The sequence below is a fragment of the Peromyscus maniculatus genome, chromosome 14 (assembly GCF_049852395.1).
Source record: "Peromyscus maniculatus bairdii isolate BWxNUB_F1_BW_parent chromosome 14, HU_Pman_BW_mat_3.1, whole genome shotgun sequence".
NCBI classification, from domain to species: domain Eukaryota; kingdom Metazoa; phylum Chordata; class Mammalia; order Rodentia; family Cricetidae; genus Peromyscus; species Peromyscus maniculatus.
Genome location: NC_134865.1, coordinates 28,902,028 through 28,927,413, shown reverse-complemented (window position 1 = coordinate 28,927,413; position 25,386 = coordinate 28,902,028). Strand labels below are relative to the sequence as shown.

The 25,386-nt window shown below is 38.7% G+C and overlaps 1 protein-coding gene across 5 annotated transcripts in view; it reads left to right on the top strand.

The window, feature by feature from the left end:
* The window catches only part of Immp2l (inner mitochondrial membrane peptidase subunit 2), an 867,453-nt gene that overhangs the window by 378,044 nt on the left and 464,023 nt on the right, over window positions 1-25,386 (top strand). The window lies entirely within an intron of this gene.

Sequence of the window (25,386 nt, the reverse complement as noted above, 5' to 3'; positions counted from 1 at the left end):
ACACACACTCTTCCATTGAGCCATAAGGCCTAACTCTGGCCTTGTGTGTGTTAGATGCACACTCTTCCATTGAGCTCTAAGGCCTAAATCTGGCCTTGTGTGTGTTAGATGCACACTCTTCCATTGAGCTCTAAGGCTTACCTCTGACACTTTCAAGTATTTCTGTGTGTCTCTAACAGTGACTCTTTGCGTCCCCTGGCAGCATTTCAAAGCACATCTTTTCTGTGTGTGCTGACATCTGGCAAAAGGTAGTGACTAGAAACTCTATTATAAGCTGCAAGATGTCTTTAGAATGTGAAGGATTTGGTGATATATTTGTGATATCTTCAACATAGCCACTTCTTGGATTTCTCATAATATGCTCTTTTAAAAATTTCATTATTGTAATTGTGTAGTAGACAGTTAAAAGCATGGGCTCTGAAGATAGCCTGTCTAGATCCAAATTGCATCTCCATGGCTTTTCACCATCAGTGACCTTGGCCTTGATAAGTTACCTTTAGTTTTCCTCTGGGGTTAGCAAAGTGCTGATCTGATGGGGTTAGTTTTGGGAATTCAGTGAGTTACCCATATTAAGCATCTAGAACATCTATGTCTTTGCCAAGTAAAACATTTGATTATAAGTTAACATAAGCATTTGGCAATAAACACCACATTACATATCCTTCTTAGAAGTAATTTCTAGAATTAGCAAATATGAAAGAAAATAAATATGCAAAGTGGCTTCTGTACAGTTTAAAAACACATTATAACAATTGTTTCAGGTTAATATGTCTTCAGCATTTTGTCCCAGATAAAAAATGTCATCAGGTATTTTAAAATCAACTTTATTGAGATATAATTCATAAATTATGTCTTTAATAAAGTCTACAATTCATTCATAAAGAAACCCCATACCTTTAGCCTTCAACACATTTTAATGTCCTTTATTGAGTTTCTATGTCCTTCCTGTTTTCACTATTTAACTATAAATAAAGAATTAAGCAGTATTTATTTAACCACTCATGAGTTGCCTCTTCCATTTAACATGATGTTTTCAGAATCTTGAATATTAAAATATGTCAGAACTTCATTTATTATGTTCAGGAAAATGGTGAGACTAGGAGAAGGAAACCGGGCACACAGGGCAGGAACCCCAGGGCAGTAGTTTTGAGTGTGTCCTCGCCAGAGGCAGGGACACCAGAGCTCTAGTCAGTTCTGGCTCCTGGTTCCAGGGACACCAGAGGTCAGTTCTGGTCACACTCCTTGTCATCTCTTCCTCCTGCCTGGAAAGTGTACATGAGGATGTGACTGAGGCTGATGGGGGCCCTGAGCACCTCAGCCTCCTCTTCGTGTCTCTCTCCAGTTTCTGCCAGAAGTCCTTTAAAAAGCCCCGAGGTGAGCAGCTTGATGGTATTCCAGTTCCCCTTGTCTGTCTGACTGTCTGTCTTTCACCTATAAAGCTATAATAACCTTCTCTCTGAAATTTCCCCTTTGTGGTCCTTCAACTTCATTCTGTAAATTCGGGAGACAAACCCCAAAGTTAATGATTGGGCCCAGCTTTGGTGCCTTTGGGTTTTCCAGAACCCTAGCCTCCCCAGGTAAGCCTATACGATGCAAAAAAGGCTCCATGGAACTCGAGGACAGCCGAGAATTTTCCATGTCAAAAATAAAATTTCATATCCAACTTTTCTTCTTCTAATTCACACAAAAAGTTTTAACAATGCAGAACTACCTCTTTGAACTGCTTATACCTTTAGTTACTTAAAAATGCTTTTTTTTTTAAATTATACTTACCTATGGGTATAACATATAACTTTTCCACTAATTTTCAGTATTTCTCTGAATTTTTTCTTCATAAAAATATTAGTTTTGCTGGCATTCATTTGCAATCTCCTAAATCCAGCTATTTGGAGCTTACATGTTTAAATTATCTCCTCAAAGTGGACTTTGCATGGTGAATGAGGCCATATGTCCCATGAACACCTCTCATTTGCCTTGAAGCCACACTTTTCCAAGTGATCCTTTGGAATCGTATCTTTTACTTATTAATATTAATGTATCTTTGATTGCCCTTGTGTTTTATAGATCGGTTTTCCACCTACTCCAGATTTTGCTTTGCAGTATTGTGCTTTTTAATGAGAAGTGGCTCGTAATTCTAACACCCTCTTTAATATTGCTTAAGTGTTTATTATTACCAGACTCAGCCTCCAGACCATGCTCACTTTATACCCCGAGAGCAAGCAAGAGGATTCACCTAATGGTTCATGTTCAGGACACACCATTCCTATAGTACCTTATTTGCTACTCACTAGTTTTAATGGTTCAAACGATCCATAGATGCATCCAGTGGGACGTCTTTATTGTTCAGACAATGGGTATTTGCCATCTGTGACATGTTTATAATTAGAATCAGTCATACAGGGCTTGTACCAAGCTAACACAGTTCAGCGTTCCGTTTTATGTTCCTCAGGAACTATGCCAGACCTGTTTTTCTTTTCTCTGTTGCTTTTGATGAGACTTTTCCAATGTGAATGTTATTAGAATTAAATTATTTGAGCAAAGAAATGATCATTTCAATGTAATGCTAGTACATAAAAAGAAACTGTAGTAAAGGTTGCTTTCGATGATCCCATCTATACCCATGGCTTAATTGTACCTTCATGTTATTGCATCTCACAGATACTAAATTTGTCCCGGTCTCTCCTCTGAGCTCATGGCATCATACTAGACATCTTTCAGATGCCTCAAAGACATCACAAATGTAACCACATGAAAGGCGATTTTCAGACTATTCTCCTCTTTCAGTATTTCTTCCCAGTAAATGAAATAACTAGTTATAAGTCAAAGATCTAGGATCCATTTCTGGCACATTCTCTTTCTGTAATGAGGTACAAAAAGAAAGAAAACTATTAATTTTACTGTTCAGCAGTCATCATTCTAAATGCCTTTTTCTCTCACTTGCTACTTGGGGCCACCGAGACTTCAACAGTTACCTTCTACACTTAGCATCCTCTCTCTGCCAACCAGGTCTTCCTACTGGAGTCAATGATCACAATACTGCTTTCTCTTATAGGCATAACCCTCCAGCATACACACCAAAGGCACACCAGCGTTAGTGTGGGAAGTGTGCTACCTCTTTTCATCAGTTCCTCAGTTGCTTGCCTCGAGGTCGCTGTATGGTCAAGTAGGTGAAGTGTGCCTGTCCTCCACAGTCTCTTCTCACTGAGTGAAGAAACAAGACCTTAGGTTGGCCCGAGTATGTCGTCTGTCCTGTTTCTCAGTATTTTCTCATCTTCCATCTTCCAGCACACTGTGCCTAAATTCCTTCCTTCTGTTTTTGACATTTTTTTGCACATTTCTGCCCTGAAGGCTCTCTTATTCTTTTCTGTTAGAGACAGCTTCTTTCTGTCTTTATTTCAGGAGAATCCTCACTGAACTCAGAGTTCAAATCAGGTCCACTGTGATTGGTCGTCATCATGGCTACATTGGTGCTAACTCAGACATACTGTAGGAAGAAGGAGTACTTATTTGGGGGGATTTTGGGACACCCTGGTACTGCTGGCAAAAGTATAAAAGCACACAGAGTATGACCTGTGCTCAGAGTCTTGGTTCTTCATCACTCCAGCAAATGTAGATGTCATCGTATGTGTGAAGGTGTGCATCTTACTTGACAGCATTGCGGTATATTAATCGTGCCACTAGAGTCAAAAAGCGTATGGTGAGGAATGGATTTAGAAAGGTCTTCTAGAGCTTTACCTCAACAACAGTTTGTGCCCCCCGAGCAGCTTTGATACACTGTGTCTGGGGAGGTTGCATTGTGTGTGTGTTGGGTGGGGGGGCGGCAGACACATTGCTAAGGTGTGAAAAGCGAGTGTGCTTCTTCACCGTGGACTGCACTGTTTGGTGGCTGGCCACACAGTGGTCCTGACGAAAGCCTGGGTCGCTGGCAGAGGATTAACTTCACTTCCTGTGCCCTTCCAGTGTAAGATCCATTTTCATACCTTCATTTGAAATCAGCATAACAGAAAATTATACTGGAAGCAAAGGAAAAATAAATTGCTAAAAAAATAACTATTTGTCTTTTCTCTTTTTCATGTGAAGTAGGTAGGGCATTATTTCAATTTTTTAAAATTAAAATGATCTAGGGACTTTTACCATTTTAGAGGGAACATCTCCATAGTACATAGATCTCTCACAAAATACATAATGTAACACTTTGACTGCTTTGTAAAAGTAAATATTAGGTATCTGGAACTTAAAAAAAAACACAATTTTTCAGTGTAGGTGATAGTGCACGATAAGTTATGTTCATAAGCTTCCTGTGCAGAGGAACACAGATATCAGAATGTAAAAATACAATTTCAGTGATGAATTTCAGAGGCAACAATAAAAGTTGGGGGCCAGGAGTGTTGTTCATCTAATTGAGGGCATTGGCGCCCTTCTGTCCTCAGGTAGAGAACATTGTCCCATTTTAAACCACGGAGAGAGAAGGGCTTTAGATTTTAAATTGAAAGCTAATAAATGCTCTTTTTCTCATTAACACACATGACCTCTATGGTTTCCGTCCTCATGCACACTGGCCCAGTTTCTCAGTCTCTGTTAATGATGTTGAGAACCTCTGTGTACCATGAATTATTTTCTAGCCGAATCCTTGTAAATTCACAATAGATGCTAATTGCTGTGGTCTGCTCGGGAAAGAAAAATATGAAAATTAACTCAGCTTCTTGCACTTTTTTTTCCCCCAGACATGTATATCTGTTGATTGAATTTGTGGCGTTTATGTAGGTATTTGCTAGGACTCTGCTGGTATGAAATGCCCAGAAACTTTTTTTCTTTTCCCTTTTTTTTTTCCTTTCAAAGAAGCTGTTTGCTGTTAAGCAACAATCGCTAGACCTGTAAGGAGAAAGACAGGCAAAGGGTAACTGAAAATTAGGTTTACAGGACTCTCTTGTAGTTTATATTCTTTGGAACTCGTGGTAGATTTGATTTCTTTTTCATATTTTGCTTTCTTTGAGACAGTCTAATAGGAAATTTAAGTCTGAATTCTAATTTGGGTTTAACTTGAAACACATATCCAAGTCCTAGGAGATATTAACAAATGTGCTCAGAGGTCTGTATTTTCAGTAGCTGAGCTGGTACTTCCTTGTTAAAATTTATGAAGAAAAGAATTTAGGCAAAAGCAAGTAACTAAGTATAAATTTTAGAACCAAATGATGGCAGAGGTATAAAAAAAACATCACTTGACATGAGAAATGAGTATTAAATTTTAACATAAATGTAGTAAACACAAGAACCTTTGCCCTGCCCTTATTTTAACTTATGAAGTGACAAAAACTTAAATTCATATTAAATGTAATAAATTTATTACATTTTATACACATACGCATATATATCTATATATATACACAGAGTATATGTATATAATATAAATTTATTGCATTTACACACATACACATTTTATCTATATATGCTCTCTCTATAAGTATGTGTATGGAGTGCCTATGTCATGGTGCACAAAGATCTCAGAGAACAACTTTGGGCAGTTGATTAACTTATTTTACATTGTTGGTCCCAGGAGTTGAACTTTGGATTTCAAGCTTTGCAGCAATTACCTATGGATCCATCTTGCTGGCCCTGAAGTAATAATAATTTTAGCAACTAACCAGATGACTTTGATAAATGAATAAGTTAAACTCATATAATTCTATATATTAGAATCAATCAATAGATTACCTACTTCAATCCTTTACTAATAGAGTAAACTAGCCCAGGCTAGACACTGGGATTTGTTGTATGTACTTGTCAGTTTTCTTAAGAACAAGACCACATTTCATGGTCTTTGATGGCCTCATTTTTCTTTCTAGATTATTCCTAATAAGACCTTTTCCTCCATCTTGGGTACAAGGCAAAGCTTTGAATTGACCAAACAGTAAATGCAAACTTTTGGATAATAATTTGTTTGGTCTTTGTCTTGTCCATTTTTTTTCCCCTGGAGCTGAGGACTGAACCCAGGACTAAATCCCCACCCCCTGGTCTTTTGTCTTGTCTTGTTTTTTTTTTTTTTTTTTTTCCTGGAGCTGAGGACCAAACCCAGGGCTAAATCCGCAACCCCTGGTCTTTGTCTTATCTTCCAGGCAGAAATGGGAGTGCTGATAATGAGTGCTCAGTCCCTGCTGAGGTTTTACTGACTAGGTTCCTTGATATGGTGGAATGAGGACTGATCGTGTTGGAAAATGCCAGCCAAGTGACTAGAGACTTTTCCTTTTAGCTATTATGATATCTGTCCAACTTTCAGACCTCCAGTCATTATTTTTTACAATAAAAGTCCAGTCCCAAGTAAAGGACATTTCTGTGTTTAGTGTCACTCTAGTAAAATATCTAAACAGAGATTGATCATTAGAAGGTGGTCAGAAGTGAGAGCTGCCTGAGATGCCACTTGAGGCCATCTTTCAAATAGAGGGCAGTTTGTGGAGGACTGGATACTTGGCTTGTGCAGCTTACATGGTGAAGAGCTGGTTTGGGAACGGAAATGTGTCACAGATGAGGAACGCTGAAACAGACACGGAGGCACTCCCTGCGACCTTACGACCAGCAGCTTATCTGACAGACAAAACCAGTCAAGTGTGTGTCCAGGCAGCAGTGAGTTGTTTCCAGAGATTTATCTTGAAAGGCCTGTTTCCCTTGTGAGAGACATTTACTTTTCTATTAAGGAACATGTGTTCCAAAACATGTGCTAGATGAACACTTTCCATGTTTGAGGAGGTCCCCTCTACATTCTGCACTTTTAATAACAAGGGTGAGTGATAAAGAAGTCTAAAGCTTTGGTGGTCAAATTGTGTGTGTGTGTGTGTGTGTGTGTGTGTGTGTGTGTGTGTGTGTTTAGACCAAATCACTCATGTCACCTGGGGGCTTGTTAAAATACAGACCTACTTAAAACTTATAGTTTCGCAGCAGATCCCACATGCTTCTGAAACTGAAAAACTTTCCCCTACATTTTGGAGATAATAAAAGATGTTTATATTAAACTAAGTCCATATCCTTCACTTGGAAAACTGAAGAGAAAATACTGGCTTACTTCTGTTCTGTCATTTTCCATGACAGTCAGGACTTATCTGATATTCATAAATATTTACATTTACTCCCTGTGATGGTCTTTTGCATGCTGTGGCTTTTGATATTTGCTTCTATCTCATATTTCAATAGTGTGCACAGGTGTTGAAAATTATATGTGGGTCCTGGTCCACTTTCCTCAGTTGAGTACATGTATCAGTTGATCTTCTGGAAGTGTCATTAAAGTGGTTTAGAGCCTCACGGGCCTGTAATAATAAAGAGAGGGGGTTGGAGAGTGTAGTAGACTTAGAGCGATGTTTTGTGATTTGTTCTGTAGAGCTGGGACAGGAATTATAAGAAAGTGAATCAGAGAAACAGCAGTGACCTATTGGGATTAAAAAAAATGACATCAAAAATAAATGTTCTTATACTATGTGAATCAATTCTAATAATTGTGTACAAATACTTATTTAACAAAAATATGATAGCATTATCTATTGAATGATTAGAAGAAAAATTTATATATGCAGTTATATAATGAACAAAATTCTTTATTTCTGAGAAGTACGAATTCCTAGTGTATAGTATTTCTGAGCAGATAAATTACATCTTTAAAGTAACTTATTTGAAATTCAGGTATCAAATGTGATGATGATATTAGGGAAGAAGGAGCGTTAATTAATCTCTCTTTTACTCTCACATATCCCATACATGCCATGACTGTGGATAGTAATGTACAGGTAAAGATCATTGCACTTAGAAGTGACAGTTCTGATACAGCCACTAACTAGCAATGAAGTTCCCAACTAGGAAAGGTATTTGAGTGTGTTTGTTATACTAGCAGTACCTAAGTTCTGTAGTATGACTCATAGGTACTTTTAAGCAGAGTATGCGTGGGGAGCCTGTTCCCAGCATCTCTCTCAGAGGTAAACATTTTTTATTTGATTTGCACCCAAGTGGTTATATAATTGCCATTTTAGGAGATAAGATTTTCCTTCTTAAGAGACCAAACAATCACAGTTATCTTATCTGAGAGAACAGTATGGACTCATTGTCAGCACGAATACAGAACAATCGCTTTGTTGTTAGCCAGATGGAAATGTTCTGAGTTCTTACACCCTGTGACATTTATGAGTTTTGATATTTCCAAAATTGCAAAAAGCCATCTGGCCAAAATGGCTTGGCCTTGCAAATTTATTTAATTCTAACCAGTTATCTTTCTTAGGTTTCTTATAGCTTGCATTCCACATTTTTATTGTTTGTGGAATAGCAGCTATAATAGTAAGTGAAATCTAGTGTTTTGAAAGATACGTATCTAATTTGAATTTCATTTAGATTTCAGAACCTGGAGGTGGAATGTGTAAGCAGGAAATACCTAGCATTCTCTCACCTGGGCACTGAACTCTATGATTCTCGCCAAAAGGTTCCTATTAGCCAGGAGGCCATTGCTGTTTCACGCCTCAGCTGCCTGCCAGCCTCTTCCTGCCTTCCTCTCCCCTCCCCTCTTTTTCTCTTGTGTTCTTTCACCTTGAGGATTAGTCCGTCCCTTCAAATGACAGAAAGCCGTCTCCTCCTGTATCCACCCGAGTCTCCTGTTTCTTCCCTGTTGCGACAGCAGCATCTTTTCTCTGGCTCCTCTTTCTTATCCGTCATTTTCAGGCTCTTGACTCACTGTTCAGGGTTGGGCTTCTCTTCTCTTTTCTCCTCTCCCCTCTGCTTCTTTCTGCTCCCTTTACCTCTTCTTCCCTTTCCTCCACTTCCTCTTCTGTGGTCAGAAGATTTCTCAGGTAGACTAGTCCCCCACCCATGGTCCTGCAGCACGATTATATAATAATCACTCAGAAGCTTATATTAATTATAACTGCTCTGCCATTAGCTCAGGCTTATTACTGACTGGCTCTTACACTTAAATTAACCCATAATTCTTATCTATGTTTAGCCAGGTGGCTTGGTACCTTTTCTCAGTTCTGCCTTCACATCTTGCTTCCTCTGTGTCTGGCTGGCGACTCCTGACTCTGCCTTTCCTATTACCAGAATTCTCCTCATCTGCTGACCTCCCTATATTTCCTGCCTGGCTAATGGCCAGTCAGCATTTTATTAGACCAGTGTACAAGAGCATTATCCCACAGCACACTTCCCATCCTCTCCCCTCCACTTCTTCTTCAATACTTTTTCTTTTTTTATTTTCTTTAATTCCTATTCATTAGCTCAAAGAAGCAGCACAAGCAGAATACTGAACTGCAATTGTACCAGGCTTGGTAGAGGAGACAATGAAAAGCTCTTGGAAAACTGTAGGCATAAATTTTGAGTTTCCATTTTTGTTGATGCTCATAGCTTAGACCATATTATCAAAGAAAGAATAATCTTTATTTTACTTTTTGTTAGAGAATTACAAGGTGAACCAAATTTCCAATAGGCAAAATACTTCTTCATAAATTGTTTTGTTTTCTTAGGTCAAAATAGGATCTTTAATTCAGAATATGATATATTGTTCTACTTGAGAACATGAAGATTTATTGATTTTTTTAATAAAGTTGGTAGGTACTGTGTGTGTTATCTTTTAGAAAAACAAACAAACAAACAAACACACACACACAACTTTCTGAAGGAAGTAAGCGTTGATCTTGCAAATCAAGCTTAGGTTAGTTACTACTAGCTGGGCTTTTCTCCAAAACAATCTGGACACTGACTCATTGCTATTCTTATGTCTTCTTAACAGTCCCTACAGCACACCCGTAGAGAATTCTCTGAATTCATTCAGGCAAAGTGCATACTCTGTCTTTTTTGCATCTTCCCAAATGTCCAGCATTTCATTCCTTAATAAATTCCTATAGAACAAAGAAATACCAGTCTTCTCCACTCTTTGGCCATTGTTGTAGCTTACTTTCCATTCATAGAAAGACTGATTTTTCACCTGTGAGGGACAAAATCATTGCCATTTGGGTTCTCAAGACAGTCAAATTGTACTTTAATTCAGTTTTGTTTTTAAAAATTTTATTAGCTCTGTTCAGACTTTTTTCTTAGTTGTAAAATATAAATAAGACAAAGGTAAAAGTTTTATTCTTATCCTTTGTATTGATGAAATATTGGTTATCAAGTTGTATTGATGAAATATTGGTTATCAAGTGTACAGCATTGTAATTAATTAATTCTCAAAGTAGCCAGAAGGGTTTTAAGTGTAGAGGTAAATTGAGAATATTTGAAAAGTCTTATGAACTAGGTAACATTCAGTAGTGTAGTACCTTTTCTGTAACTGTGGTCTTTTTTTGTTGTTATTTTTCCTTTCAGGAATAAAAATGCATGCAGTTTCCATTGCCTTAAACATTTTTTTTTGCAAATAAGTTGCATTTCACAAAGGCTTACAAATCCTACACTATTTATTTCAGGCTAGCAACCAAATAATTTGAGGTATTTTTCTCTGCCAAAACAACCAGCTATACTTTTAGGTTCACGAAAAACAAATATTTTTTAGGCAGAATGGAAATGTAAAAAGTGAGAGCATATGTTTATAAAAAACATTATCTCTAATCTTCTATGTGCTTGCTTTTCCCGCAAACCTGCTGTAATTCAGTTGCCATTTTATAGGATTTTGCATGTAAGTTACACGTCCTTTACAACAAGTGATATGTTGCTTCTTGGTAGACGGCTATTAAAATTTAGAGTGGATTGAGAGCAGAGATTTATACTACCGTGTAATAAAATGCAGCCACGTCATCTACACAGAGCAGTGTCCCCTCCCATCTCAATCAGATCCTGTGGCCCTAAGTTCATACCCTGCAGAGACTGTCAGCACTGGAGGGTTGCCGAACCCCTGGGAGGGAGCACTTGCTTATTTCTTTATGAGACTATCACCCTGGTGGTGCTAGTGCTGAACAGACAGAAGCAGCAGAAAATCTTTAGCTGAAAGGGCTCTTGTTTCTCCCAGTGGAACAAAAGCATCTGGATTACCCTAGGCAACGTGACAGTATCCACATTCTCTAAATACATGGACAGGAATGAAAAGAATGATAGTGTTTTGTATTTTAAAGGAGGATTACACAAAAGTGTAGTGAGTCCATCCGTATTCCAGCAGAGTTTTGGGGATTCCTTTTCAGAAGTGAAATTCCTCAACTCATTCATATTCAAGTCTCACAAAAATAAAATGTGTTTCTGTTGCTCCTTGGTAAAGCCGCTGGAAACCCCCTCCCTTGTTGCTGGAGGGCTTCTCTCCAGGTCCCCCAAGCCCCGCAGTCCCACAATCCACATATAAAATAATCACTCAGACGCTTATATCACTTATAAACTGTATGGCCGTGGCAGGCTTCTTGCTAACTGTTCTTTTATCTTAAATTAACCCATTGTTATAAATCTATACCTTGCCACGTGGCTGGTGGCTTACCAGAGTCTCTACATGCTGCTTATCCTGGCAGTGGCTCCAGTGTCTCTCTCCTCAGCCTTCCGCTTCCCAGAATTCTCCTCTCTCCTTGTCCCACCTACTTCCTGTCTCGTCACTGGCCACCAGTGTTTTATTTATATAGAACAATATCCACAGCACTCCCTTGTGGTTTTCAGAAAGCAAATTGCCTTCAAGTGTGTGCCCTCATCGTTCAGAGGCCTGAAGTTATGATTGACTTTCTTTACCTCTCAAGCCAAATTATTTTTTCATATCATTTGCACAACTTCTTGGCTTATCAGGCTTGATTTTATTTGCCTTTTCTTACTTTGAGCAATGTAGTCTGAAAGTGTGAAATAGAAAAATTATTGATCTAAGTACACAAAACAGGATGCAAGTGTTGTGTGTAAGCTTTGTTCTGTGTGATGGAGAATCACGATGCTGGTTGGCTGTGATTGGGCAGTTGGTGGTGAATAGTCAACTAGTAAAGAACTTCTTTGGTTCATACAGATGAGGTCTGTCTATACGACATCTTAATGGAATTTCCAGCATGCTAATTAGCATAACTTGTATATGGATTATGTCCTTATTAAAATTATATGACTTTATTTTGTTTTAATAGTATAAATGATAGCAAAGAGCCTAGGTGGAGGAGATTTGCTATTGTTACAACAAGTCCTCTGCCACTAGAAGTTTAACTGACCCACTGCACCATTGTGGTTGTTTACTCCTATGACATCTGTGCCACTAATGTACCAGTGTATCTTACATCTGGGCTGCTGTTGTAGTTTACAGTGTTCATACTGGGGTGAGAATGACAATTGCTTTTCTCCTCCAGTACATGTATAGTACCTTTCAGCACTATGAACATTTATCAGTAGGGTGAAACTTCTAGTTGGGCACCATCTTAATTTGTCCATATTCTGTGACGTAAGTATGTAATGTCTTCAGCAATAGAGTCTTGTTGTCAGGTTGTAGAGGGTAACCAGTAACATTGGTTACAGCTTGTAATGTTTCAAAGGACCTATGGGAACTATTTGGCTAATGACTTAAAAAGATGTAACCCGTTCCTAGTACTGGAGGTTTCCCTTGGTGACATAAGATGTCTGGTTAGAACATAGTCTCCCCCATTATAAGGTAACACCATTTATATTCCTTTTATATATGTCTATATTTTAGAAAGCTTCTGTAGTAGTTGATTACCATATGACTTTTTAAAAGGCCTTTAGTGTTATTATTTAGTGAGGTTAGAATAACCAAGCTTCAGGGATAACTTTGTTTCTGCCTCCCAGATATTCCTTTTTCACTTTTTACATGTGCAACAAGCCAAAAGACCTTAGTATGCTCTCAGACCTTAGCACAATTGACACCATGATGGAAATACCATACTGGCCTTGGAACCTAGTACATAGGCAGCAAAAACAAGAACAAAGACCTAATCCATCAAAGTCCATAATTCTAGGAAAGTCTCTGAATGTATTAACCTCGCTTTTTGATTTATGTAGTTCCCTTTCTCATTAACTGTTGTTACTAACTGAGGTGTGTCAACTCAGGATGTGATTTTTCTGCGTAGACTGCTTAGACGCTCACCCTAAGGAAGGCTTACAACTGTACTTGGGTCCTGAAGTCACTGGCTGGCTAATAATGACATCCTATTGGCTTAAACCTGTGCCTGATTGTCTTCTCTAGTGTCCTCACGAAAATGAATGCTAGATTAAACTCAAGTCCTCATGCTGGTGCATCAAGTGTATCATTGACTGAGCCCTTTCCCTAGCTCATGAGGTCTTTATGTAATGAGCTCACTTTCCCCTTTCCTTTCCTACAACACCTCTTCGCACTGCTATACCATGGTTTCTTGTATTTCCCCTGCCGTCAATAGAAACAATATTAAACTTTGAATTAACTGCCATAAAAATAGCTAAATGACAGTTCCACCATTGATTTCTGGCTTTGGGTCTATTTCTTACCATAATTGTAACAGTAGATGCTCACTGTGTTCTATTTGCTGTAATGACTTCTTAGGGTTAATGAAACCTATTGTTCTGACATGATAGTTGGGGAGAGAGATGGAGACAGAGAGAGAGAGAGAGAGAGAGAGAGAGAGAGAGAGAGAGAGAGAGAGAGAGAGAGAGAACCGTAGTTGGGGAGAATAAGAGTATGAATCATTAGCATTCCTTGTGTAGAGTAAGGATAAATTATTTTCATGAAATGTATGTGGGTTGCAATGTGCTGTGTTTATTTAATGTGAGACATAGATTAAAAACATTTGCAAGTCAAATGTCAAAACAAATTCAAGCCTTAATTATTCTAATTTATATTCTCCTTCCCAGAAGTCCTCATATGTCATTGTGGATTTGTCTGGTCAGCAGGTTAATAATGAAATATCCAGGATGTGTGGTGACCAGGCCTGCTTCTGACTAGTTTGCTTCTCTAGTAGCAATGGCATGCACGAGGCGGAGCTATCCGGTTCTATTTGCAGGTGTTAGATGGTGCCAGGCTCCTCTTGGGGAAGTATGCCATCAATCAGAGAGGTTTCTAGCTGGAACTGTGCACCTTCTGCTAATAAGTTCAGCATTAGAGTATAGTATTCTCAGTGCCATGTCTTAGTCCTCAGCAGAAAACCAAACACACAAGAGTACTAGTTGATTGGTGGTGCTGGTGGAGTCACCACTCTGCCATTCCCTGTTCTCTCCTGAGTGTCTGTATTAATCTGTCATTACTACACATGAGAAACCTTCTCAAATTTATTTTATTTTTAATTAAAATACAATGATCTCATTTCCTCCTCTTTTTCTTCCCTCCAGCCTCTCCTGCGCCCCACCTCTGACTCCAAACAGGTTTTATGAAGGGAAAAATGGGAAAGGGGGAGCCTTTCAATAGGGGAAGGGAGCTGCAAGTGACAGATTTTAAGGATTGCAGTAGGTGTTAAAAAGTCAACACCTGTTAATTTGCTTTTGTGTGAAGAACAAACCCTCCCTCTGTTGTCAATAAGAACTTGTTTCCACTGTTCTGATAAGCTACTTTAACTTCCTTCACCGAGTTACTCACCTATAATATGAGACTTGGTCCTTGAGAACATCTTCCTCATAGCGTTTAAGTGCATTTTCCTCATACCAAGGTGTTATTTAGCTGCGTTGTGTTCTTACCCTGCAAGGAAGTGTCATGAAACACGACAGAATCCGCTTATAAGAGTTTTATTAGAGATAAAGGGACAGAGTGCTCAGGCCTGTGGGAGAGACACGTGCGTGCGTGGAGAAGAGGGAGAGAGAGAGAACCAGGAATATGGAGCTCTGCATTAAAACCGGCTGGGGGCGTGGCCAGGTCACGTCACTACTCCATGTGTGTGCATAGATCACATGGTCACGTTGCGTGCTTACGTGGCCATGTAATGTCACGGATCCTGGTTACGCGAGACGCCTTGACCCAGAAATGGCTATCTTGACCTGGAACTGGCTAGGCGGAGGTGTCCAGGTCTGCAGGGTATCCTGGTTACGAGAGACGCCCTGACCCGGAAATGCCTATCCTGACTGGAATTGGCTAGGCGGAAGTGTCCGCCTGGTATATGCGACTGTGGGGGCGTGTTGTGAACCCTTCACAAGGTCTATCCTGATGCTTAGCATTTATTGGATTCTAGTGCTAGTGAAGCTGATAGTAGTCTTGTGGCAAGCCACAAGAATATATCATAGAGATTCAGCTGTGTATGAAAGCTACACTTTGACCTGCCAAGGGTCTGTCAAAAGGTAAGCCATTTTTTATAAATATTTGGTGTTGGCCAGCTTTTAATATTTCAGCTGTCTTCTGCTATGAAATTCTTGCATGCCCAAATATTCCCAGACCATTTGGCTAACAGTTCAGCACCTCAGATCTGCTTAACTTTTAGGTAACTAACTCCCCTGCTGAGCCTAGGAGACAAGCTGCCTGGAGACACATAGCTTTGTTTCTTGTGCTAATGAAGCTCCAACTCTCCTCTTGCCTTGAGGCCTTGTGACTCTCCAGAGCAATTGACTGAGAACAAAAGAGATTTTTACATATCAAGGTGGAAGGTAGGGTGGAGCAACATTCCTGAGGAGGCAGAGAACCACACGGCCAGGGGAAGAAAGAACCTGGGATTTCTGTAGAGATCAGACAGAAAGGCCTGGCCAGGGAGAAGAGAAGAACACTGAGGTCTAGTAGATGGTAAGGCAGAATTCTTGTAGAGTTCATCAGAGCCAGGAGTAGAGAGCAAGTAGAGATGGAGGGCGAAGAAACAGGATAAAGATGAGGCTGGAAGCATAAGAGCTTAGTTGTTAGCAGGACTATGAGAAGGCAGTAAAAGAGGGGACAAAGAGGAAGTGAGTGTCAGGACGGAACTGAAGCTATGGAGACAGGATTTCATCCCAGAGAAATAAAGTAGACAGACAAAGAGCTTGGTGTATCTAGATTTATTCCTGCCCCAAATGCCTGACGGTGCTAATTTTGTCTTAGAGAAATAAAGTTAACAGGCATAAGAGCATAGTGTACATAGATTTTTTTTTTTCCCTCAGATATTCCACGCTGGACATAGCATCTTCCCCAGACTCTGGGCAATCCATAAGTCTCCTTATGTGGCACCAGGTAGAATTAAATATCCTTGACTGTCCAGAGTTGTCTTGCTTCCCTTTCATAATAGTGCAGGACTGTAGTTCAGGGGACTGTGTCTTGGATCACATCCACAAATCATGAGTTGTTTTAAGGCTGTGGAGTAAAGAGAAGTTAGGGATGGGACAGCACAGTCAGCACTTTGTAGGGCTGCCCCATGGGTAGAGGGTAGATTTGTTCTCTGTTTGCTCTAGAAAGAATAAATTAAGATTGTTGCGCCCAGATCGTGACCCCCAGAGAGACCACCAAAGACGAGCATGCCGGAATGCAAAAGCAAGGTTTAATTCTGGATATCCATAAGCAATACAAGCCTAGGCAGGGACTTCGTCCAATACATCCAACGCAGTGGATGCTGGAGGAAGCGCCCACCTGTCTGCAAGCTCAGTTTTTAAAGGGAAAAGTCACAAGGTTACATCATTTAGGGGTGCTAGTACAGGTACAATTCTGATTGGCTCACTTCTAGGGACTTCTAGAAATTACTTCTAAGGGAGTGGTTGCCCGCCACCATTTCTCATTGGCTGCCCTCAGGTGGGGGCATTTCTGTGGTCAGTTACCCTGGAAACCAGGGAGAGGACATTCCATAGTCTGGCAGGCATTACCTCGTGACTATCTTGTGGCTCTGTACTTTTACACTTCCTGGTTTCTGGAATCTGAACTGACTGGTCTCAGTAACTTCTGGCCTGTAGCTAAAAGGAGCAGTCTTAGGCCTTTAGTTTTGGGGTGAGAGCATTTTGGTCTTATTTTGGTTCCACAAAGATTAGAGAAAACAAATAGCTCAGAATGAGAGAGCAAAACCCGTTTATTTGTAGAATTATGTTCTAGCGTGATGTCGGAGGCCTGGCCAGCTAGGGAAGGTGAGAGCAGTTGCTCACACCACCAGGGCACTGGGGCCTAAATTGGAGCACTCAGGTTCCATTCATTTGGACGTTGGGTGGCTTTTATGCCTCTTGGAAAGTGTGGGCAGCTTTAATTTGTATTGAATGAAAATAGTGGAGAGACCGTAGTATAAATTTTGACAGAGGCAGAGTAGCAGACTTTTAAAAACTGTAATTGCTGCATTTTGATTGCACCTGCCAGTGGGCTTCTCGTGGATGTTTCCACACATACATATATCATACTTGGATCCTTTCCACCACCCCAACTACCTCTTCTGACCCTCTCGTTGTACCCCTCCTCTGGCCACCTGAACCTTTCTTAGTAGTCCCTCTGCTACTATTTTTATAATACCTGTAAAAAGGAAAAAAATCCTGCATTCCACATCTGAAAGAAAACACATGAAACTGGTGTGTCTCCCTCATTTCACATAACTTTGTAACTTCTGGTTCTGTCCATTTTCCTGCAAAGGACACAATCCCATTTATCTTTGTAGGAGAACAGTTCTCTCTCTCTCTCTCTCTCTCTCTCTCTCTCTCTCTCTCTCTCTCTCTCTCTCTCTCTCTCTCTCTCTCTGTGTGAGAGATGTTGTCCTGATCCATCTGTGGTGGTGATAAACACCTCCGTTGACTGGCTTGTCTCTGGTGGATGGTGCTGCAGTTAAGCATAAGTATGTCTGCATCTTTCTTAAAGATTTTCTTGGTTTCCTTTCAGTAGGAACCAGGCACAGCTGGATCCTATGGTGGTTGTAGAAGTGACTATTTCTGGACACTCCATACTATTTTCTATAAATGTACTGATTTATATTTCCACCAGCAATCTTCCTCTGACAAATTATTGCCAGTTTAAAAAAAAAAATAGAATAGCTAGAATGACAGGCTTTTATAAGCTAACATTGGGCTTCAGTTTTCCTTTTTGTAGTTAATTTGTGTATTAATTATCTATTTCTTTTCTTTTTTTCGAGACAGGGTTTCTCTGTGTAGTTTTGGTGCCTGTCCTGGATCTCGCTCTGTAGACCAGGCTGGCCTCAAACTCACAGAGATCCGCCTGGCTCTGCCTCCCGAGTGCTGGGATTAAAGGCGTGTGTCACCACTGCCCAGCTAATCATCTATTTCTTTTGCAGTAACATATTAAGGTACAGTTTTGTATTTTAAAACATTTTTTTGAGACAGAGTCTTATTGTATATCTATGGCTTATCTGGAATTTGCTATATAGTTCAGCTGGCCTAGAACTCAGAGATCTTCCTGCCTCTGCCTCCTAAGTACTGGGCTTAAAGAACTATTTTATCATGCCTGGTCCTTAAGTAATATATTTGAATAGAATAATGTGACATTATGTTAATAGGCGTGAGACTCCAAGTTCGGGAGAGCCAACTGCAGCCCCGGTGTTTAAGTGGCATATATCTGTACTTCCAAAACATTAGTGGCAGAGGCAGGAGGTTGACACATTCTAGTCTAGCCTGGATCTCAGAAGCTCCTCCCCACCCCATTCATAGACTGACTACTGGTATCACAAGTATTTTATATGGTCTGATTTCAGTGTAGCTAAAACTAGACTTTTTAAAAAATATTTTATAATGAGATGACATTTTCTGACAAGTGACTTGCACATGTTTTGGTTGGTGTTCTGAGTAGTGCGATGAGAAACTGTTGGCTTGATCAATATGGCCTCATGTTGGGTAGGTTTTCTCTTATAAATAAAACAGCTCAGTCTTTTGTTGCATTGAGATGTTGTCTGAACGGCTGTGGGACTCTTTTCTGTCACCTATGCCTTAGTGAGTGGAACAGCTCTGTGAGCCGTGGCAACTTAACATATTCTTCAGTAAACTCGGGATCTAGCTCCAGGTACCCGATACTAAGCTGCCAGGATTCAAATATGAAGGAAAATGTATCTGCTTTACCAAATTTATTTTTCTGTTTGGACTTTTGTCCTTCACTTCAGGTGAAAATTCTCAAGAAAGTTTCCAAAAGAAATATTATTAAAGAACTGAAATTACTATGTTAATATATTAATATCACAGTTTCCTGAAACACTTTTGAGAAAAATGAACAGCAAAATGATCTTCAGTATTTTGCTTTCCAGAATAAAAGAAATAACCCAATAGTTTAAATTGTGTCTTTAGCACTAAGAATTAAATTGCTGTGATGTAATAAACTTCTTTAACCATCTCCTTATATTTTAGACCCCAGATTCTTTTTTAAAATTTTTCTTTTTTATATTTATTTGCTTTTGTTTCATGTATGTAGGTGTTTTGCCTGCATATATGTCCTGTATACCATGTCCATGTAGAGTACCTCTGAAAGCCAGGGGTTGGATCTTCTGAAACGAGTTACAGATGGTGCTGGGCGTTGAACCCAGGTCCTCTGGAAGAGAAGCCAGTGCTCTTAACTTCTAAGCCATCTTTCCAGGCCTGACCTGCAGCTTCTTGAACTTTTGGTCAGAACCTCATGTGGAAATTGGATAAATGAATGTGTGGGTCACAAAACTTGGTGAGGAGTACAACTTTTATGAATGAGCAATGATCACAAATGAATTTAAAACCACATTCCAAGTGAGTTCAGGGTGCTCTCGCAGTCATCACCTTTGGTACTTCTTTTAGCTTTATTTCCAGTACACAGAATGTACTCTGTGGAATCCAGTCCACATTGCCTGAAGCACCTTAGCTCAGATTAAAACTATTGTATGCTATACACTGTATAAAAGCATAATGGTTTCATTATAAAAGCAAATAATTTCAGTATCTCTTTACCATCATCCTTCAGCATATAAATATTAAATTGATATGTCTTTGGACTATATTACATTGGAATGCTTGATTATAAAAATTGCCATCTGAATTGTTGACTTAAGTTACATAAAATGTCATTAAATGAATTTTATTTTAGGATTAGGGTTGAATTTGCACAATCTCTGACTTGGCCGTAGGCACCCTTCTGCCTTTTTGTGTTATGTGTTTATGTGAAGTAGAATTCTCAGTATTGACAATTATGAAATCAAAATATTGATGACTGCTGAAAAATGTTGAAGATGCTGTGTGTCTTACAGTATTAGTCATTTTAAAATATGTGATGTGTAAGTTATATAAGAGTGAGCAATCATACCCACCTCATTAGTATGCAAATATTTTATCTTTCCTAAATGGAAAAGATGTATACATACCAAGGAATTGTTTAAGATAAATTCCTTATGCTTCTCAGTAAATGTTTTCTTTGTATGTCTTTTTGTTATAGACCCATGTTCTCTGGGTTAGGCAAAAATATCTGAGGTGCAAAGGGGCTGCAAGATGAGAGTTTAGGAAACTCTGTATTCAGTAACTGAATATTAGATGAGCTGCTTCTTAACCAAGAACGGTGTCCAACAAGCCTAGAGGATGTGGGTGTCCAGTTACATGTCTAGCTGCACACATTCTGTGCGTGTTAAGACAGTGTGAGTGAAGTGCACTAGCTAGACACAATAGAATCTAAAGAGCATGATACCTATTGCTACTCCAGTAGTTACAACTGATGCATCACAAAAGAGAGTGCAAAGAACTGAAATGCTGCATGAATCTTCGCCTGTATCTGTTTTTAGACTCACATACTTACTAAGGAAGCCCCATGTAACATATTTGTGAAAATTTAAAAGAGAAATGCAGTTGGTAGTGGAAATAGAATTATGTCAGGCTTACGTTCAAAGCCATATGCCACAAATTTACATTATATTTGAATTTTTATGTACAAAATTATCCAGAATTTCTGGGTCCTGTTTCACTTATTTACCTTTGTAGAGGCAATGGAGAGCCACAGGGACATTTGGCCCTTGTATAATTTTAAGGAGAATGTACTTTGAAAACAAATTAAAATTAGTTTATACTGAAATACTGGTCTGTCCTAACAAGATGATTGCAGATAGCACCTGAGAATGTGCATGTGGGCATGTGTTTATGTGGTATCAGATTAGGAAAAACCTAGTATGTCTTTATAAAGTAGTCATGATGTTTTTACCTTGGCATCCTTTTCCTCTGGATTGACAGTTTCACTCTGGCTAGCACCAAATGGAGCCTTGCTTGGACCTGTGTCTCTCTTACTTGTCTCCATTGGTTCTTGCTGTTTCCTCCTTTAGAACTTTGTCCCAATCACTCAGAATTCTGATGCTTTTTAAATATTTTGGCCTGTTACTACTTCCAAGCCATGTCTAATCTACTTGTTTCTCTAGGTGAGTTATTATATAAAGCAATGTGTATTTGAAGCCTTTGAGGCTCCTTTACAATGCTTTGTGCTCCCAAATACGTATTAGCTGTTCTTATGACTTTAATAATTATTATGATACTATTTTTATGTATGGAACCTTACAGATTAATTTGTTAGTGTCTACTTTTTCACTAGAAGATTTTTCTATGCCAAAGGATTTGTCATGGCATTACTCTGAATGCCTAGTAGTTGATATCATTTCTAGTATATATATCCCAGTAAATAGTGAGTGGATAAAATACATATGCACGTGACATGGACCATGATTTGTGTTTCGGCCTAAAATATTTGCTTAGTAGGTGTTGGGGAGATCAAGCAAAACCAAGCATGTATGAAAATCCCATCATGAAATGCAAGTTTTTATATGATACTTTACAAATGAAGTTTTACAACACAGTGCCGCTACCAGTTTCCAAATCAGCTTACGTAGGAGGAACTCCACAATATCCACAGGTCACGGGAGAGGCAAGGACAGTGACATAAACCTAGGTGGAAAGAAGTCATTGAGCGTGAGAAAAGTTCTGAGCATAGTCACTTTCAAGCATTTGTAGTGAATAATTACTAAATGCTGAGAACCTTTGTAGATGTCAAGTTATCTTCCCATTCCAGCTTAATGTAATGGGATGTCTTTATTTAGGAAAATATTTGTTTTAAACAGCCACATCCTTTCTTTGACTGGCAAATTTGGATGACTAACTTTCTATTAAATGGTCACCTGCAGGTTCTAATCACATGGATACGTTTGTTTTTATTTAAGTTTGTGCTGTTCCATTTATCACTAAACAATTGTGTCATCTGAAGTGCATTAAATAATAGTGTTCTCTCGAACTATAGCATGGAGTTCATAAATGTGCTCTCTCTCTGAGAGCCAGGAGGTTACTGTGGGCTAGAAGTCGCCAGCAGTGCCAGAGGCCTGAGCATTGATTTCCAGCCCTAAGCTGTGGGCGTTGCCGTGTTCCTAGACTGGTAGTCAAAGATCTGCCTGCAGGTAGAAAACTGGAGAGTCTTTCCTTTTCTTTCCTCAGCATTTTTTGATGCATTGTTTGTTTTTCAAGATATGTTTTCTTTGTGTAGCCTTGGCTCTCCTAGACCTAGCTCTGTAGCCTAGGCCGATCTCAAGCTCCCAGAGACCCCCCCCTCCCTGCTTCTACCTCAGAAGTGCTGGTATTAAAGGCGTGCGTACCACCCACCACATTTTTTTTTTATTTTAAATTTTTTTTTTACTCATTTTACGTACCAACCACAGATACCCTCTCTTCCCTCCTCCCCCCCCAGCCACCCCCATTCCCTAGCCCATTCCACATCCCCTCCTCCAAAAAAGTAAGACCTCCTATGAGGAGTCAGCAAAGCCTGGTACATTCAGTTGGGGCAGGACCGCCAGGATCCATCCCCTGTGCATGAGCTGGCTTTCTGGAGCCCATTATCGGTGTTTAGATGTGTTGCTCACCTTGATGCGGGGGGAGGGGCTTGGTCCTGCCACCACATTTTTTTTAACCAAGAAGCTGCCTTCCAAGATAGATTGTTTTGGAGGTGCTTGTAATCTGAGAATTGGAAAGCACATTTAGCTGGTGACTTATCATCCTGCACTCATAGCTAGTAGAATTGTATTTGAGAGATGAGTTCTATTCAATGGACATGGGACTAATTACAGAAAGAAAAGTATTTTCATAGGCCCTGACTGTGTACCTACTGAGTACTTGGAAAATAATCCTATATTTAAATTTAACAATATGCATAGATTTTCTTTTTTCTTTTCTTTCGTTCTTTCTTTTCTTTTCTTTTTTTTTTAACTAGTGTTTGTCTTTGGGAAGAAGTAAAGAAATCCATTGAACTTTGTCCCTAAGTTCTGAAACTGAGATTGGGAGGCCAGCCTGGGCTAACGAGTGAGTTCCGGGAAAGGTGCAAAGCTACACAGAGAAACCCTGTCTCGGAAAATCAAAGAAAAAAAAAAAAAGAAAAAAAACCCCTGAGATTGGAATATTTTAAAAGAACCTATTGATTGAGTTAGTTAGATGTGAATAATAATTAAATGTCCTAATTACTCCAGTTTTATGGTACTGATTGAGAACTACTTTACGCTAGGCAAGCGCTATACCATTGAGCTACATCCCATGACTCTTGATGTTGATATGTCTCCCTCCACCAAATCACCCATTTTCATGGACTATAGCATGCTTAGGTAGACCTTTTTGTTTTTATGTTTCCCATTCTATTTAGGAGGACAAAAGACTACGTAACATCTTTGACACTATATTCATAGTTATATGGGAACATCAGTACAAAGCGGGAATATTAATGCTGCTTTTCTGGGCATTCCATGAGTGTATTGTATTAGTTATCTGTACAAGTATACACATGATTGATTTTATATAGATGAGTTTAAATGGTTTCTTGAGAGAGGGCAAGTCAGAGAAAGGCAGAAGTAGAAAGAAGTGTCCATCATATTCTTGGCTCCTACTTATGTTCATTTTTCTCATGTTCTTTTTTTTTTAAAGCCTGGTGAAACTTACTAAAAGCCATTGTCCATTTTGAGCCCGACATTCAGTGTTGATAAATGTTTCCTTGTTTTTTTTCCCTTCTTCCCACATTAATATGAATGTGTATTGTTGCAAGTGCTAGTAACATTTTTGAAATGATATTTTATCACTTACAGGAAAATATCTGAACTATTAACTACTTACTTCAGGAACAATTCTGGATTGAGGCTTATATGATTCATTGGAAGGAAATCGAGTCCCCTCTGCCCCACATAGTTTTTTTTTTTTAAATATAGCTCTTTTTATGCTCTATTTACTTAACTTTTATTGATTATATGGATAAATGTTACTATCAGAGAGAAGTGAGGCATTTGTTTCTTACTGTTTATGCTTTGTGAGAGATTGGGAGGCTGTGCTGTATTGTACACACTAACCTCAATTGCTTGGCTGATACCATAGAATTAAAACAGGTTTTGAAATCCTCCTAAAATAAGTGTTTTTCTTTCAAACATTAGGAACTAAAATGCTAGTCTATTGATCAGCTGAGAGGCAAACAGGAATGAGAAGTCTAGTGCTTTTGTGCTTTAGAGAGAGGAAGTTTTGCTTATTGCCTGTAGATTGTTCTTTATAACCATTAAGGATACATTTATTGTAAGTTTCTGACCTTAATTCAGTCCTGATAAAAAATGTTAATATCGTATCATGTACTTTTGAAGAATTGTTTTGGTATTCTTAGTTGCATTATTTTACCAATGTCACTTCTCTTAGTCTAAGAACCAATTTTGTATCTCCCAGCTTGGAGACTGATAACCCAAATGCCATGGAGGTATTTGTACTACACTCGGATTCTCTCAATGTGAGGATTATGAAGGTCAAGTTATGCCCCAAGCTTACTCCATCATTTGTATCAGAGATTATGAAATGCTATACATGAGCAGTTTGACTGGATTCTTGAATTGATAATCTCAGAACTTTACTGTATGTTTTAATGAGAAATTGATTGTTCTTTACCATGGTCACATAATGCTATGACACATCAGTGAGAAAAGACAAACACCTAAGGTATTGTGACATCTACACATACCATTATCTTAGGAAATGAAAAATTCTAGTACAGAAATTAGTTCGTATTAATTATTCTATATTTTCTAGAAAATCCAGCATTGGAATGAAGAACAAGATGTCTTTAATGGTGATAAATACAATTAGAGGTTTTTGCTGCTTTTTATAACAGTTGCAGGGAAGTTTTATTGTAATATCTCCCTTGTATAGCAAACTTATACCTTTAAACTTTGGTGTTTTATTGTTAATTTTGTAATTTCCAGATGTTAAAGTTCTGAATATTTTATCTGACATGTTAATAGAAGGAATTTAATTTTTTCCCTGGGTCATTCATTGAAAGATCTTTTAAGAACCTGATGTCTCTCCTTGTAAGAGATATAAACATTTGGTCTGTGCTAAATTACTTTCTTGAATTTAATTTCTCATTTGCCAGGATGACCAAACTCTTCCAGTTTATAAAAAAAAAAAATCTATGTTTCTGTAGTTAGAAATAATCTATGGTAAATAGATAGGATTTTCTATTTAATCACCCTAAAGATAGTATTAGGATAGTTTTAATAATAAAGAGAATAAAATCAGTAATATATTTTAAAAAGTTTTGATGTTAACGTATTTCTATGAGTAAGATATTTTGAGCTTAAAAGTTTGATGATTTCTGAGTAGTGTGGGTATGTAAAGTTACAAACCAATGTGTGATGCCACTAAGTATCACAGTTGATAAATATT